This window comes from Ornithorhynchus anatinus, chromosome 19, assembly GCF_004115215.2.
Source record: "Ornithorhynchus anatinus isolate Pmale09 chromosome 19, mOrnAna1.pri.v4, whole genome shotgun sequence".
Classification (NCBI taxonomy): domain Eukaryota; kingdom Metazoa; phylum Chordata; class Mammalia; order Monotremata; family Ornithorhynchidae; genus Ornithorhynchus; species Ornithorhynchus anatinus.
Genome location: NC_041746.1, coordinates 9371777 through 9388147, shown reverse-complemented (window position 1 = coordinate 9388147; position 16371 = coordinate 9371777). Strand labels below are relative to the sequence as shown.

The 16371-nt window shown below is 42.1% G+C and overlaps 1 long non-coding RNA gene across 1 annotated transcript; it reads left to right on the top strand.

Annotated features, from left to right (window-relative positions):
• The first annotated feature begins 13172 nt into the window (after positions 1 to 13172).
• LOC114805638 lies at positions 13173 to 15492 on the top strand. The gene is made up of 3 exons (XR_003753626.2): positions 13173 to 13319; positions 15048 to 15225; positions 15363 to 15492. It is a non-coding gene; the product is annotated as an uncharacterized LOC114805638 (long non-coding RNA).
• The last annotated feature ends 879 nt before the right edge of the window (positions 15493 to 16371 follow it).

The following is a 16371-nucleotide window of genomic DNA, read 5'->3' as shown; positions in this document are numbered from 1 at the left end:
TGGTGAATTTTCTAAAAATCCAGGGTGTGAGACCTTTAAGATAGGGATCAATCAATCAGTCGTATTTACTGAACACTTACTGTTCAGGGAACATTGTACTAAGGGTTTGGCACTCCCTCCTACTTAGAATATGAGCCCCACTTGGGACTTGATTATCTTATAATCAGTGCTTAGTATAGTCCTCGACCCACAGTAAGCACTTAACAAATATCAATCAGTCTTATTTATTGAGTACTTACTGTGTGCTGAGCACTGTACTAAGGGCTTGGAAGAGTACAACATAACAGAATTAGCAGACACGTTCCCTGCCCATAATGAGCTTACAGTCTGTACTGAGCGTTCTGTTTTTCCTCTTCTACCTTCTCCTTTACCTGTTTTAGCCGATCTCGATAATCTACGTGAGGCAGTAAAAGGTCTCAGGAAGCAAAGTCAAACTTTGCTCATTCTCGTGGTGAATTTTTTTGGCCCCTTTGAGAGAAACACATGGCAACCCAGCACATGGGCTTTTTGCAGCGTCAGATGGGTGGAACGAGTTTGTCACCATCCACTGCTGCTGCTGCTGGTGTTTGCAGGGAGTGGAGGCAGGGAGACGTAATGATTGCTGTTGCTAATTCTGCTTGAAATATGTAGAGCATCTGGAGAGGGAATTCAATAAAAAGTGGCCAAAATAGCACTCCCTTTATACCCCCAGCTTCCCGCAACCGTGTAAGGCAGCACTGAGACAGATCATATGACCTGGGCCCTTGGAAGACCTCATCACTTTTCATGGGAGAACAGAAAAGTGCTGATCCTGAAGAGTTTATGCTGATGGAACACAGATAAAAATCTGCAGGTGTAACTTTTAAAAGAATTAGTACATGAAGCGTAAAGAAAATAGCAGTACCACTCCATCATCGAGACCAGGGGCTTTCTGCCTCTTTCAGAATCTGGTTCGCTGGGGACCTGAAATGTCTCCCTCCATTGGTAATAATTGTGGTATTTGTTTAGTGCTTACTATGTGCCAAGCACTGTACTATAGTGCTGGGGTGACGCAAGATAATTAGGTTGAACACGGTGCCTGTCCCACATGGGGGGCTCAATGTCTTAGTGGGAGAGGGAACAGGTATTTCATCCCCATTTTACATATGGGGAAAATGGAGGCACAGAGAAGTGCACAAGGTCACCCAGCGGGCAAGATTAGAACTCAGGCCCTCCGCCTCCCAGGCCTGTGCGCTTTCCGTTAGGCTACGCTACTCTATTATGCCCCTCTCTTACGGACTCTCCGCATCAAGTGTCCCTCCTCACAACCCTGCCCCCTCATCCATCCTTCCTGATACTACACCGTACTCTCACATAAATACCAATACACACGTGCACACATTACCAATCAATCGATTCATCAATAGTATTTATTAAGCACCTACACAGTGCAGACTACCAAACTAGTTGCTTGGAGGAACACAGTAATAATAATAATTATTGCGGTATTTGTTAAGTGTTGAGCATACTGTGCTAAGCATTGTGGTAGATATTAGATAATCAGGTTGGACATGGTCCCTGCCCCACAAGTGGCTAATTCAGCAGTCCCAAATCTCTCAAGAGAAGGCAAGAAGGCTACTTCTACAGACATCTAGGTAAAAAAGGTACGTTTTCATTCAAATATTTAAAACATAGATTTTATTAATAAGCCCACCAGTCATTTATTAAATTTCATATTTAAAGTAAGGAAGAAAAAGGTTTCTAATCCAGACTTTTATTCTAGGTAATCATTAACTCTGAAAAAACTATAAAAAAATTCCTTAAAAATTAAATAGGAGCCACCATTCCCTTTCCTGATTTCCTAGGGGTGGAGCTGGTTGTACTGTTTGGCAAGGCTTACTACTCCTGGTGGCAAAAGAGTGGTTTACCTTCGCATGCTAGAATTCCTTGCTTGAATCACCACTTAAACAGTACAGTATAAATACAAAATGGATTTATGACTTCTGGTTGCTCAGATTAAAACATCTTGCTAGAGTAGGTTTTCCTCATATTTCTCCAAGAAGCAGCCTCTCTTCATATATAGGAAACTCTTTTGGGAAGTACCAGAGTGTGTGTTATCTATTTTGATAGTTTTGATGCCCATCTACTTGTTTTGTTTTGCTGTCTGTCTCCCCCTTTTAGATGGTGAACCCGTTGTTGGGCAGTGATTGTCTCTATCTGTTGCTGAATTATACATTCCAAGCGCTTAGTACAGTGCTCTGCACACAGTAAGTGTTCAATAATTACGATTGAATGAATGGGTGCACACACATACACACACACTCTCTGTCTCTCCTCCCTCCCTCCCCTCATTATACAATTGATGTTGTTCTTTATGAGGTTAAGAGTTTGGTTGTTGACTTTCAATTTTAAAGGGAAAAAAGTGGAGTTTTTAGTAGTTTGCTTACTCTTTCAAAAGTGTACATTTTCACAGTATTACCAGGAGCAATCATCTTGATGACAGAAAAAAATCAAAAGGCTTAAATAGAGTAGGATGAAATCAAAGATGATATGTTCAAGTTTCAAAATAAGTTCTTTAGAGAAGAAATGTAAGGCTGTTAGGAGGAGCAAGAAGGGTCTTTGGTCCAGGTCAGGTTAGTGGAGGGGGATTGAGATTCCCCATAAGTCACAGGGACCTAAACTATTGGCCTCCAGGCCATTTTATTCCAATCCCCGCCTAGCGCAGCCACACTACACCATCACTGCAGCTTTACTCCTTTCTGGTTGCTTCCCTCCATTCTTATTTTTCCCTGCTCCCGATTATCATCTGATCCTCAGTGGTCTTTGCCTGCTAACCTTTCCACTTCTGGGCAAACAAAGGAAAGGCATGTCAATGGCACAGAAATCTTGCCAGAGTGGAGGGGTGGTATGGGAGTTGCAGGTGGCCTCAGGGAAGTCATGATTGAAAAAGTCTGGAACAACTGACTTAGAGCTAGCTACTCTGGGCATTGACATCCAATTACTAAAACTGGAAACTTTATAATCTTACGATCTTCTGAGAGGGACAAGGAGCAAGAAGGCCAATTCAGAAGCAGGAAAAATGTCTTTAAAATGTAGTGTTCTCCATGCTTCTGCACTGCCTTTGGGTAAGGCTAAAACATCTTGTTGCCTACCTTCCCGGTTGCTCTGTTGAAGTTCTTTTTGCACTAAGCAAGGATTTTTCATCCTCTGCATTATTCACAGCTGGCTAGATGATTGTAGATTTTGTAAACACTCCACTTGCTCTTTGTTCACAATCATACACATAATTGAAATCAATACTATCTTGAAGTCAGCTTCTTGTTTGGGAAGCAAGATGCATAAAGTGTGTTGTGGGGGTTTTTCACACTTAGGCTTTCTGAGTGCTAAATAACTATCTTTATGCCCGATAATACTTCTTTTTACCAAATACAGCCCCCTATTTCCCAATAAGGCTGCTCGTCTGAATCCAATTTTCAAGGGGCCATTTTGCTTTAAGGAGCCAGGGTCATTTGGACTGAGTGGATCCAGGTGAGTCATGTTGATGATCGCTCAGGCTCACTTCAAAAATTTGAGCTGAGAAAGAGAGAAGGCTAAAGAGGGGAGAAGAAGAGGAAATGGGCTGTGTCATGAGAACACTCTGTTATCTACCCAGAGGAAAACTGAAGTGTGTTACAGGAGTACAGGTATGCATAGAAACTCAATATAAGTGTGTGTAGGTATGAGTTGTAGAGGTGTGTTTATATACAGGATAGCAAATAATGTAAAATCTGGGAGGAAGTAGCTGAATTGTTCTTTGAAATAAACCATGGAATGGGGGGGGGGGGGGGGGTAATCTCAGCTACTGGAGCTGACCTTACAGAGGTTCACGAAGAAACAGAAATAACATGAATTTGGGAGTCAGAGGCCCGGGGTTTTAATCCTGTCTTTGCCACTTGTCTGTTGTGTTAGCTTTGGCAGGTCTCTCAACTTTTTTTATCTCATCTGTAAAATGGGGATTAAGACTGTAAGACCCCAGGTAGGACAGGAGCTGTCTCTAACCTGATTACCTTGTTTCTATTCCAGTGTTTAAAACAGTGCCTGGCACATAGTAAGTGCTTAATATATACTGTTTTTAAAATGTCATTATTATTGGTGATATAAACCCTTTGAAGTTTACCCAAAGAGAAAAACTTCGTCACATTTGGGAACAACCACAAGTTTCTATCTTTAGATTTGAAACCTAGAACTAGGGAATCTTAAGTATTTTCACATATTATGTTTTTCTTTATGTGCTCTACTAATTCTCTTTTTTAAATTTGGTGAATATATCTATTTGGTATAGTTCACAATTTCTTAATCAAGTAGGTAGATATACTATGCAAGATATTTATTTATTGTGTCCCCATCATTTGTTACCTTAGGGTAAAAATGAGACTACTAGGCATAATAGCAAGAAAAAATTACTATAGCAAAAAACCTTTTCTTTCCAACAGCAGTTGATAGGAGCCTTTTGCCCCTGCTGTATTTTTGTTGAAACTAGTCATTTAGGGAGATGGTGAAGACTTGACTCATCTCTTCTTTGATAACCGATTATCCTTTGCAAATGATGCAGCATAATTGGAAAGAAAGATAGAAAAATTTAAGAAATGTGATGACACTTTATTTGGTTAAAAATTATTCCCTCAAAGGCTAAATGGATGTGCCACAAGTGTTGGCAACAGGGATCCCTTCGAGTAAATAAGGAAGACATTTAGGAAGTAAAAAGCTCTTTCTAATCTCAGCTAGAAAATGACCCGGCTAACACAGTCAACAGAGAGCAACAGGAGGTGGAGTAATAACTGTGGCATGTGTTAAGTGTTTACTGTGTGCCAAGCACTGGGGTAGATTTGAGATAATCAGATTGGACTCAGTCCCTGTCCCACATGGGGCTCATAGTTTTGAGTAGGGGGGAGAACAGGTGGAAGACATTATGGATAAATTCAGGGAAATCAGAAGTCCAGTGTTGGCCTCTGAGTTGCCCTAGAAGAAAGACTCCACTGCTTTTCCATCAGTTATATTGACACCATGAACTGAGGAAAAGATGATAATTATGCTGGAGCTGCACAAGTGAAAAGCTTCACTTTGAGAACACTCGTCAAATGAAAGAAACTGGAAGTGAACAAATGTTACGGATGTGGTACAAGATTTTCTAAAGAAAATGAAGATGGCTCCATCACCAGAAATGGCACGCAGGAGGGCAGCCAGAAATGCCTTCTACCATTTTGGTTTCTAAGAAGCAGAAGCAAGTCCTCAAGACAAAAACACATTGAGCACATTGTGACAATATTTTCTTCGTCAGTGGTATTTGAGTGTTTACTGTCTTGGTCAGAGAAGGATGCAGAGTGCTCAAGAGAAAATAGAGTGGTGTGTTGCAGCTGTGAAGGAATGAAGATAAGTTGACTAAAAGAATTACTTAGTTACCTAAACTGCATAAATACAAGCTAGGCCATATTAGTAATTTTTAGACTCCCATTTAAATTTAATTTAAATAGAAATTTAAGTATTATGCTTATGTTTCGCCTGATTCTCATTACAAAGGTAGTAAAATCAATGCCATTTCCATGACTGCAAATTATATATCACTTTGTTTCCCTATAATGCTTTCCCTGGAATTGATATTTCTTTAAAAAAGATTTTTTTTTTAACACAGTAAGATTCACTTAAATGAACTTCCATAAAGAACCAAACCCTTAAATAATTGATTTTTAACACCAAATGAAAAACTGCAATATTGTATGATAAAGTCCCTTTAAACAAGTCATTTTCTCTTCATTAAAAGAAACATAAAAAATGTGTTAAGACTAAATTAACCCCACCAGGAAAAACAGTTCACAGATAATTAATTTATAACAGCATAGAGGTCTCTCAACTCACCTTAAGGAGAGTTTTTCATTGTTTTCCAACATACTCTTCAGGAAAAAAGAAGGAATGAATATTTAAAAACCCGTAACGATTGCTGCCTCAGTGTTTCTGCTACACATTGGTGCGGTAAATTTGCTGAATGTATGGAGTGATTTGAAGATGACAACTATCTTATGACAGGCAATGGCAGTGGGGAGGATGGGGAAAAAAAATCCATACTGACCTCACCTCCATCCAACCCCTATTGACAGTTGTCACTCAAATGGTGATATCGTATAAACACTTTCCGATCTGCAGCTTAAGTTTCCATAGTAGGGCAAAATCCTGTTAACTTCTGACCCACCTCTCAGGCAGCCATTCTGTTCTCTTCATGTTTGCAAACCCCTGACAGCTTTGCCAAGAAGGAAGGGGTAATGGCTCTGACTGCTACTTGCAATCCTACTAATGCTTTATTTTCTTCACATTTTATTGACTAGAAAATCTATATTTTAAAAATGACAAGTCTCCTCTCAAAGAAATTAAATGAAGGACCAAACAGCCTCCTGTTTAATTCCACTCATCCAAAAATCTTCTCCCGTTCTCTCTCTCTCTCTCTGAATTTCTATCAAGCTCTATGTGTTTCAAGGTGAATGTCTTTGAGCTGTCGCACTAATAAATACCTAGAATATTTAAGTAGATGGAGCCTTGAGATTTTTGGAACCCAGGATGGAAGGTTCCATCACTGAAATTTAGCTTTTGAAGAAGAGGTGGAAAAACAAGGGAGTGTGGATGGCTCAGTGCAATCCAACCCCACTAATGCTAAAAACAAGCTCACTTCTTGCATGTGAAAGGATATATCTTTCCCTTTAGCCACTGGTATCTGAATAGTGCTCACATGAAAGGCAAAGGGCCAGAAAAGGTGTCCAAACATTGGTATGGACAGAGTTGGTAAAATACTTTCTCTCAAAGACAATCGTGCTCCAGATGGGATCTCACTATTGGCAATCTCTCCAAACCAAGGAACTACTACTAAGTGGCACAGGAGGAGGACGGGGCCTAGGTCGAGTATACTTATTGAGCACTTACTATATGCAGAGCACTACTAAGTGCTTGGGAGAGTACAATAGAGCAGAGTTGGCAGAGGAAACAAATCTACCTAGCTTTCCCCCCTTCCTCCTGCCTCATCAGAAGCAGCCAGCTACCCTTGCTGCCTCCAAGTCTGGACTGACTCTTTCTGGGCCTAACTGATGAGTTGATTGGTTTGATGTTACTATCCACAGCAGAAACTTGCAAGGAATACAACGGGGAGCTGCAGTTGCAGTCCCATCCCCAGCAGCCAGTCGTGCCACCACTGCTCAGACTGCTGTAGCGTTGAGGCCGTGAGGTGCTATCTGTCGGTGTCCCAGTCTAGGCCGCAGCATGTTAGTGGTAGGTCAGGGTCTCCGTCACTCCCTTCCCTTCTGGGCTCTCTGACCAGTGGGAGTCCATCCAGAATGGAGCTGCAGCATGACTCAGTGGATAGAGCACACGCCTGGGAGTCAGAAGGTGGCGGGTTCTAATCCCAGCTCCCCCAATTATCTGCTTGGGCAAGTGACTCCTCTGAGCCTCAGTTACCTCATCTGTAAAATGGGGATTGAGACTGTGAGCTCCACGTGGGACAGGAACTTTCCAACTCTATTGGCTTGTATCCACCCCAGTGCTTAGTTCAGCGTCGGGCACGTAAGTGCTTACCAGATATCACAGTTATTGTTAACCTTTTGAGACTGCGTGCAAATTAGCTTGTGGCAGCGTTGGGGTTCACCTCTTTGTGGCTCACACCGTTGACTCCTTCTCCTCCCCCCGCTGCTGGAACCGAATCGGTCATCGCCCCTTCCTCTTGGGCCGGCCTTCCGCCGTGCGGTTCCCGACCGCTTGAGTCGGGGTGATGGCCGGGGAAATCAAGTACAAAGGAGGAGAATGCCAGGCTCCTGTTTGAAGTGACAGAGTTGAATAGAAATAGGTGGGATTACGGAAACTGTGAATTACAATCTAGTCTTTGTGGGAGTGCAGCCGCAGATAGGAAAAACTGCCCTATGAAATTAGAGATGGACGAGCGATATGGATTATTCTTCCGGAGACGGTCTTTCCTGGATGTCATTTGCCATTTGTCACACCCAGGATTGAGCTGTCTATCAGGATATGGGTGAAAGGGGATTTCTAGCTTGTGGAGTTACTCCTCAACAAAGTCTCCATTCCTCTGGAAAGCTGGGGAACAAAAGTTGACCTGGAGTCCCCCAAATACTTGTTCCTACTGATTGCTAGACATTTCTCAGAAATGCATCGAACAGCCATTTGGCCTCTCAGGAGCAGAGGTTCCAATGAAGTTTTATTTTTATATTAAGTCTTTACTATGTGTCTAGGACTGTTCTAAGTGCTGGGGTAGATACAAAACAATCAGGCTGGACTCAGTCCCTGCCCCACAGGGGCTCACTGTCTAAGTCCCCCACTCCCACAAGTGATTTGAGGTGATAAAGTGTGATGTCTGGCAGAGGTGTTGGGGAAAGTGCCCTCCCTATCTCTCACATGTGAGTCAGAGATGGGCAGGGACCGTATTTGACTTTATTGTACCTACCCTAGTCCTTAGCACAATGCTTGGAACATTGTAGGAACTTGCCTAGGTGAAAAACTGTGTGGCAGAGAGGAAAGAGTACAGGACTGGAAGTGGCTGGGGTGGGTGTAGTACACTGTGAAGTACCCTAGTTGAAAGAGCAAGGGCTGGGAAGTCACCTGGGTTCTCGTCACAACTCTGCCACTTGTCTGCTGTGTGATCTCAGCCAAGTCTCTGTAGCTTTTCGATGCCTTAGTTACCTCATTGGTAAAATGGAGATAAAATATCTTTTCTCCCTCCCACTTGGGCTGTGGGCCCAAAATGGGACAGGGACTGTGTCCAGCCTGATTATCTTGCTTCTATCCCATCACTTGGTCCAATGCTTGACAAAGAGTAAGCCCTTAAGTATCACGGTTATTATTAATTATCATTATTTATGACAAAAATGACGGTAGCATAATATTGATGCTGGGCCATAATGCCACAATCCAGCAAGAGGTTGCTTTGGTATCTGCTGTGGCCTTCCCTGTACACCTTGCCCAGTTATTCCAGAATGAAAACTGGTCCTCTGTGTGTGTGTGTGTGTGTGTGTGATGGAATACCCTGGGGAGTAATAATGAATTCTAAATGGTATTTAAGTGCTTACTATGTGTCAAACCCTGTGCTAAGTGCTGGAGTAGATCCAATGGAATCAGTCTGGTTCTTCAGTCAGAAATATTCACCAAGGGTGGCACAGTCCCAGAAAGAAGCAGCAGAAATCAAACCCAGGTCTCCTGATACTCAGAGAAAGGCTATTACTAGTGGATCCCCATGTGTTTTTGAGAGATTCATTCATTGCTGCCCTCTGTCTTCCTTGGGGATTTTGTTGTCACTAGAGTTCTGTATTCTTGCATTTGGGGGAAGAGGAGGTTTCTGAGGGCAAAGATGCTATTTGAGATGAAGAATCACTAAGGGCAGCATTCATTTTCTGGGTGGAAAAAAAGCAGGTGTATATATCCCTGAGAGGATGATAGTAAATGCTAAATATTAATACAATTGTTGAAAATCTCAAAAAGATGCTACTGCCCGGCCAGAAAATTGCATTTAGGATTCTTGAGAAGCTTCAGAATTGGAGACATGATCAAAAGAATAGGTGAATTTTTAAAAGTGTTGAAACATCAATTTTATATAGTAGAGGAAAAAATAAGGAAGCTGTTTATTGCATTCACCAAAAATTGAAAATTTTGGGTAAACTTACGGGAGAGAGGGAATGCTTTCTTCTGAGGCATAAAAGAGATACGGGAGAGTGCCATGTTGTGAAGCTTGAGGAGGGTTAGTGTGTTCTTTGAAAGAGAATTCCCCAGTGTAGTCCTGAGAATTTCTCCATTGGCCTCCAAACCTGTGGCTGTCTCAGCTATTGCAGTTTATTCTTCTCCCTAGGGAGAAATGCAATCACACATTGTTCATGAAGTGACAGACTCACAAGGCATAGGACAGAGCCTTTCTCTTTGGCTCACTTTCAAAATCTAAGGGCTTCCAAGTCTCTAAGTATGCTTGGAGAACAATTATGAGGGAGAGAGAGACTGTCAATAATAGAGGCTCAACCTGCACTTAACACTGAAATGGACCCTGCTTTTAGTTCCCTTCTCATCTACTTTAGCAGCAGTTAGCCTGATGGATGCGGTTCTCCGGGCCGTGGTCTCAGTGTGAAGATAAAAAGTATTTTCCCATAGCAGGGAAATAGAAATCTAGATGCATGCAATTTCTGTAATAAAAACAATGCAAAATGAGAAATACTTTTTCTCCTTGATCATGCCCTTGGGTCATATTTTGGTCTCAGTAGAAATCTGGGGAAAATGGAAAGTTAAATATTCATTCTCCCTCTCGTTCGAACTGTGAACCCTGGGTGTGGCAAAAACTCTGATCTCAGTGCATTATACCCCAGCACCTGGCACAGTGCTTGGCATATAGTAAGCACTTTACAAATACAATTATCATCCAGAAATGAGCAACTGCAAAATTGTGAAAATGATGCAAAAACAGCACTTTTGAGGGAAGATTAATGGGATTAGGTGTTTACTCAAAGAAACTAAGGGTGACTCCCTAGAACACCAGTGAAGAGATGTTATAGATAATATAAATTATAGCAACAGGGACCATGTGGATAGACTTAAGGAAAAATGGGATGACAAGGGCTCATCCAATATTGGAAGAGGCTCCCAAGGGACATTAGGGAATTTTCAGGGTATTTAGAAAGAGACGAGCATGTTTTGGATGATTTAGGATTCATCTGCTTGGCGGCAGGTTTTTGGATTTAGACGATGTCTGGAGGTTTTCCCAGCTCTACGATTTGAAGTAGAGGGAAAATGGACATACCATGAAGTATCTTTTTTTTTTTTCCCCCTGAGAAGGTAGAAACCATGAAAGTGGGAAATTGAGCTTCCTTTCATTAATTGAAAATTGAATAAGCCATTTAAAATGGTGGTGAAAATGTTCACCAACATATACCCAGTGGTTTTCCTCTTCTTGAACATATCCCCAAATCACGGGTGGGATTGAGAGAATGAGCCTCTGGGAGTCATAGGACCTGAGTTCTTCTTCCCAACTCTGCCATTCACTCATTTACTTGTAGCACCCCAGGCAATTCCCAACCTCTCTCTGCCTCAGTTTACTCACCTGTAGAATTGGGATAACATGTGCTCCTCTCTTCCTCACAAATTTTTGTTGTGTGGACCAAATGATGTGATTTGAAATCAGTCTAGAAAAATAAAATTACTGCACAGTGTCAAGATATTATAACAGAATGATCAAATAACTTTGGGCGAGGATTCAGAGATTCTTCTGTTCTAATACTCAGAAAATGGTCTTTAGTTTGACTAAAATGAATTCAGTGATGATGTGGAAGGAAAACATGATAATGGTGTAGACCATACTTATATTTTAGAGTGAAGAAATTGGAGCAGAGAGGTTAAGTGATTTGCCCATTCTCCAACCTGGAGCCAGCCTAAGGACTAAGGCTCCTTTCAAGCCACTTATCTTCTCCTTTCTCTTGCTTCATGATGAATAGTTTTTGCTAAAAGCATGTGATTTCTTTGACCCAGACTTTCCTCTGGGACCTGGGGGAGTCAGAGTATAGATGGCACACGTTGGGGGGGCGTAGAGAGAGAAGGGTGACATCAAAGGATCGGGCTTCATTTGACCAGGCAGCCCCTGAGCAAATCTGAGTATCTGATAACCTCTGGCAATGATCTGCATCTCCCATTGGCGGAGTTGGGAAAACACACTGGCAGGAAACTCTGCTACCGGCACATTTGGCTTAATTTTTGTCAGAGATGTCCCAAGCTTAGCTGACAGTAGTTTGAAGGAGTGACTGTCTGATAGAACGGTAAAGAGGAACTGCTGCAGTCGGTTTTAGGAGCCTCCAACTTTCTCAGGGGAAAACAAATGCATAAAGAGCTTTCTTCAAACTCAGTGAAGCAGTTTTAGCTTTTGAACTAGCCTGGGGCTTTTGCTTCAGGCAAAAGAAATCCCAAACTTTGCAGGTGGGATTTAGCTTGTGATCCTTGACCCTCAGCGGGGGGTCACAGCAGAAGCAGCATAGCCTAGTGGAAAGATCTCTGACCTGGGAATTAGGGAATCTTGCTTCTAATTCCAGCTCTGTCACTCGCCTGTTGGGTAACCTTAGGCAAGTCACTTCACTTCTCAGTGCCTCGGTTTTTTCCATCTGTGAAATGGGGACTCGATACCTGTTCTCTCTCCCGCTTACACAGTGAGCCTGATGTGTCTGCATTTGACCTGATTATCTAGATTCTACCTGAGATGTTAGCCCAGTGCTTGGCACTTAATCAGTGCTTAAGATGCAATTATTATGAGAGGAAAGATGGAGGTAAATAGAGAGGACCAGCCATAACTGAAGGTGTGCTAGTGTCTGTCAGTATGAAAGGGTGGTCTCCTATGACTTCCTCTTTGTCTCTTTATTTACAGAGCCCTATATCCCAGTGGCAACTGATGGCTGACCTTTCAAATCTCCTCCCAGAGGCCTTCCACAACTAAGCCCTCATTTCCCTTACTCCCTCTCCCTTCTGTGTTACAATTGGATTTGCAAACTTTATTCACCTCACCATCAGCCTTATAACAGGTGAAAATCCATAGTTAATTTTAATGTCTTTCTCCCCTTCTAGATGTATGCTCCTTGTAGACAGGAAACAAGTCTACTAAATCTATTTATATTGAACTTTTCCAAGCACCCAGTACAATGTTCTGGACTCTAAGTGCTCAGTCGATATGATAGATAATACACGTGTACATAATGAACATTTTCTCCCAGGCATCTATGGCCAGATATGAGAGAAAACATATGAGAAATTCAACATAATGACTGTACTTGCAAATGAACTGACTTCATGTATACCCCAGTAACATACGTGACCGCGTTTTCCCCATTCTGGAAGTGCCTCTCAGAATATGTATCTGTGCATATAAGTAGCAGGCAAATTAAGATAAATGAGGCTATTTTCTGGCACAGTGCACCTACTATCAAAATGTTGTTGTTGTTTGTTTTCAGTGTTGGGTGCAAAGGATGACTTATCTAACTTTCAAATTGAATAATTTACAGTGGCGGTCCCCCGTCACAAGGTTACCTACTAGAATCTTTAAAATAGAGGTTGTAGCAAGGAGTCTGGGATAGTGAATCAGGCGAGTAGGGCACTTAATGAGTGATGAGAGACTATATTCAAGCTAAAATTTAGCCCCAAATCCAATCTCCCCCTTTTTCATTTCAGTCAAAAGGATGCGTTACTGAGGCTTCTGGAGTTCCACCTGCCTTAATTTATCATTCTAACAAGTTTCTGCCACTTTAAGATCTCCAAGAATATTAGAACTCACTTTTGGTGAACGAGCTAGGGTTATTAAGGACAAACCCCTCCTGCTCTGAGAGGTACGTGCTAAAGCTGGGAGATAGGAAGAGGGACAGGTTTGAGATGTCAGTACGAGGCCTTCCATTCCATTCAGAGTCCATCTCGGCCCAACTGAATTGTTGTTTTGGATAAAAATAGTTATCCTTTGGGGGATGAGAAAATTGTTCTTGTGAAATTATATGTTGGATTAAAAAAGTCAAGTTGCATCTCCTGAAGAAATTCCAACACTGTACCCTCTTAAGGGTGAATTTGTTAAGAGTTGTTCTTCACAGAAGAGGCTATTAATGATATTCCGTCCTCAAGTACGGGTCATTTCTTTTAATAATGATATCATTCATTAAGCACTCACTATGGTTAGAGCATTGTCCTAAGCAGAACCCTCTTCCATAGTGGGGGGAGGGGCTCACATTTTAAGGGGGTGGGAGAACAGGCGTTTTGTCCTCATCTTACTGAGGAGGAAACTGTGGCCCAGTGAAGTTAAGTGACTTCCCCAAGGTCACACAGCAAGACAGTGGCAGAATCGGGACCAAAGAATTGAATCTCCACTTTAAAGTTAGAGAAACTGAGGCAGAGAGAACTTAAGTGACTTGCCCAAGGTCAGACGGCAGGCAAGTAGCGGAGTCTGAATTAGAACCCAAGTCCTCCGACTCCCAGTCCGACGCTCTTTCCACTGTGCACCACTGCTTCAGGGTATTAAGGATATTCAGAGGGCTATGAATGTGGGGTGAACTGTGTTCTGCGGGGAGGGAGGGAATTTCAAGCTGGGAGTCAGAGGCAGGCAAGTTGGAAGTGAGGTACAGCTAGAACTTGTCTATTGTTTACCCTACATGCAGGCAGGCCAGAGATTCTCCTGCTGGTTTTCAAAGGAATGGGAAAAAAAATGACTGGGGAGTCCAAAAGGCAGGGTAAAGTTCTGAGTTAATTGACACTTGTTGGCTGTAACTGAGGAAATCTCCCAATAAATCTTACATCTGAGTGAGCTGTACAGCTCATAAACGTATTGCTGTGAGAGTTTTGTGACCAAAGCCCTTTGACATACCTTCTGCTGGGCAGTGATAGTGACATCAAGTGGATACAGTAGTGAATTAAACTGTGTTAACTTAAAAAACTGTGCATCTTTCTTGCACCGAGTGGAAAATTGTTTTTGAAACACCAGTGCACCTTCATGTGCTGTTTCAAATTGAAGGGTCAAGTAAAGCCTTGAGGGAAGAGCACAGGACTGGGAGTCAGAGAGCCTGGATTCTAATTTTAGCTCTGCCACTTGTCTGCTGTTTGACCTTGGGTAAGTCATTTAACTTCTCTGTGCCTGTTTCCTCAATTGTAAAACGGGGATGAAATTCTACTCCCTTCTACTTTAAAATGTGAGCTCCATATGGGACAGAGACTACGTCTAACCTGGTTATCTTGTATCTAGCCCAGCATTTAGTACAGTTCTTGGCACATAGTAAGCACAAGTACCATAATTATCAGTACTATTGCCGAGGTCATTGCAGTGATAGCAGTAGAGGAAGTACTTTCAACTGTATCTGAGCACTTACTGTGTGCCTAGCACTGTACTAAGAGCTTGGGAGAGTGCAATATAACAATAAATTAAAACACTTCCTGCCCACAAGGTGCTTACAGTCTAGAGGAGGAGACAGACGATTAATATAAATAAATTACAGATACGTTTTAATAAAGTTCTGGTCTGGGATGCAAACTAACCTGCTGATGCCAAGTCAGCCTTCACCTGGAGCTGTTCCCTGTAGGTTTCAAAGGATGTTACGGCAGGAGTCGAGGAATGAAGCAAGGCGTCTGGTAGCAGTGAGCTAATCGGAGGGAAGGCTACACCCCAACCCCAACTGCCTAGAGCAGCACCAGGGCTCTGTGGCCATCACAACTAAAACAGAACCTTTTTGGACTGACCAATGACAATTTGGGTGGAGGGTAGGTAGTCAATGACGGATCCTCTTTAAAAAAAAAAAAAAAAAAAAGGGGGGGGGGGTAATTCCAAATCAGAAAGGATTAAATAATAAGACTCACATATTTCAACCTGGCTCATCTATTTCTTTTTTTCCACTAAGGGCTGCAAAATAATATGCAAATCAAGACTGAAAAAGAAATCAACTTCTGTTGCAAATGAGAATTGATCACTTATGTCTGTTTTGAGATGCCTTGAGGGGCCAGTTGAGAGAAACTGTCAAATGAAAAAGAAATAGCTGAATCTGACTCCTCTCTTTCTTTAGCTGCTCTGTCCTAAAATATATAAAAATCTTTCAACGTTATCTGACCTTACCCGAGGAAGATAGTGAGAGAGGGATTTGGTAAGATCGGCTTAACAGTGGGGATTAACTAAGGATTGGCTCATAGAAGAGGGATGATCAAGATGATCTTACATTCCTATCCTATTAAGATATTTATCTTGGGAAGTGTATTATAGCACCAACTTTCTTATTGGATAGATTAGGCATTCCACCAGGCAAAACAGTCTTCCAAATGCCTGTGATTGGTACTGAGTTACAAAACCTTTTTATCATTCACATCTACTGCATTTATTGAGCTGTTCCTGTGTGTTTATCAGTGAACTAGACACTTGAGAACATGCAATAAAAGTAAAAGATACCTCCCTTACCCTCTAGGAGTTTACAATCTAACTGAAGCCCAGAGAGGTTAGCTAACTTACCCAAGTCACACAGCAGATCAGTGGAAGGACTAGGGCTTCTATTGAGTGCTTTCTTTATGCAGAACGCAGTACTAAATATTTAGTATACTTTGTAGGCAGTCAGTCAATCATTTTTGAGTGCTTACTGTGTGCAGAGCACCGTACTAAGTGCTTGGGAGAGTACTTTATAACAAAGACACAATCTCTGCCCACAAAGAACTTAAAGTCTTAGAGGGATGTAGACACCATCCCTGCCATCCAGGAGCTTCAATCTAATGGGGGAGCCACATTAAAATAAAATTACAGGTAAAGAACACAACCCACTATAAGAAAATTTAGCCCAGTGCTGTGGGGGTGAGGCTCTTTTCTCTAGGCCACACTGCTTCCCCAGTCAGCCGGGTCCTCATGTCAATCAGGTGGCATATGAATAT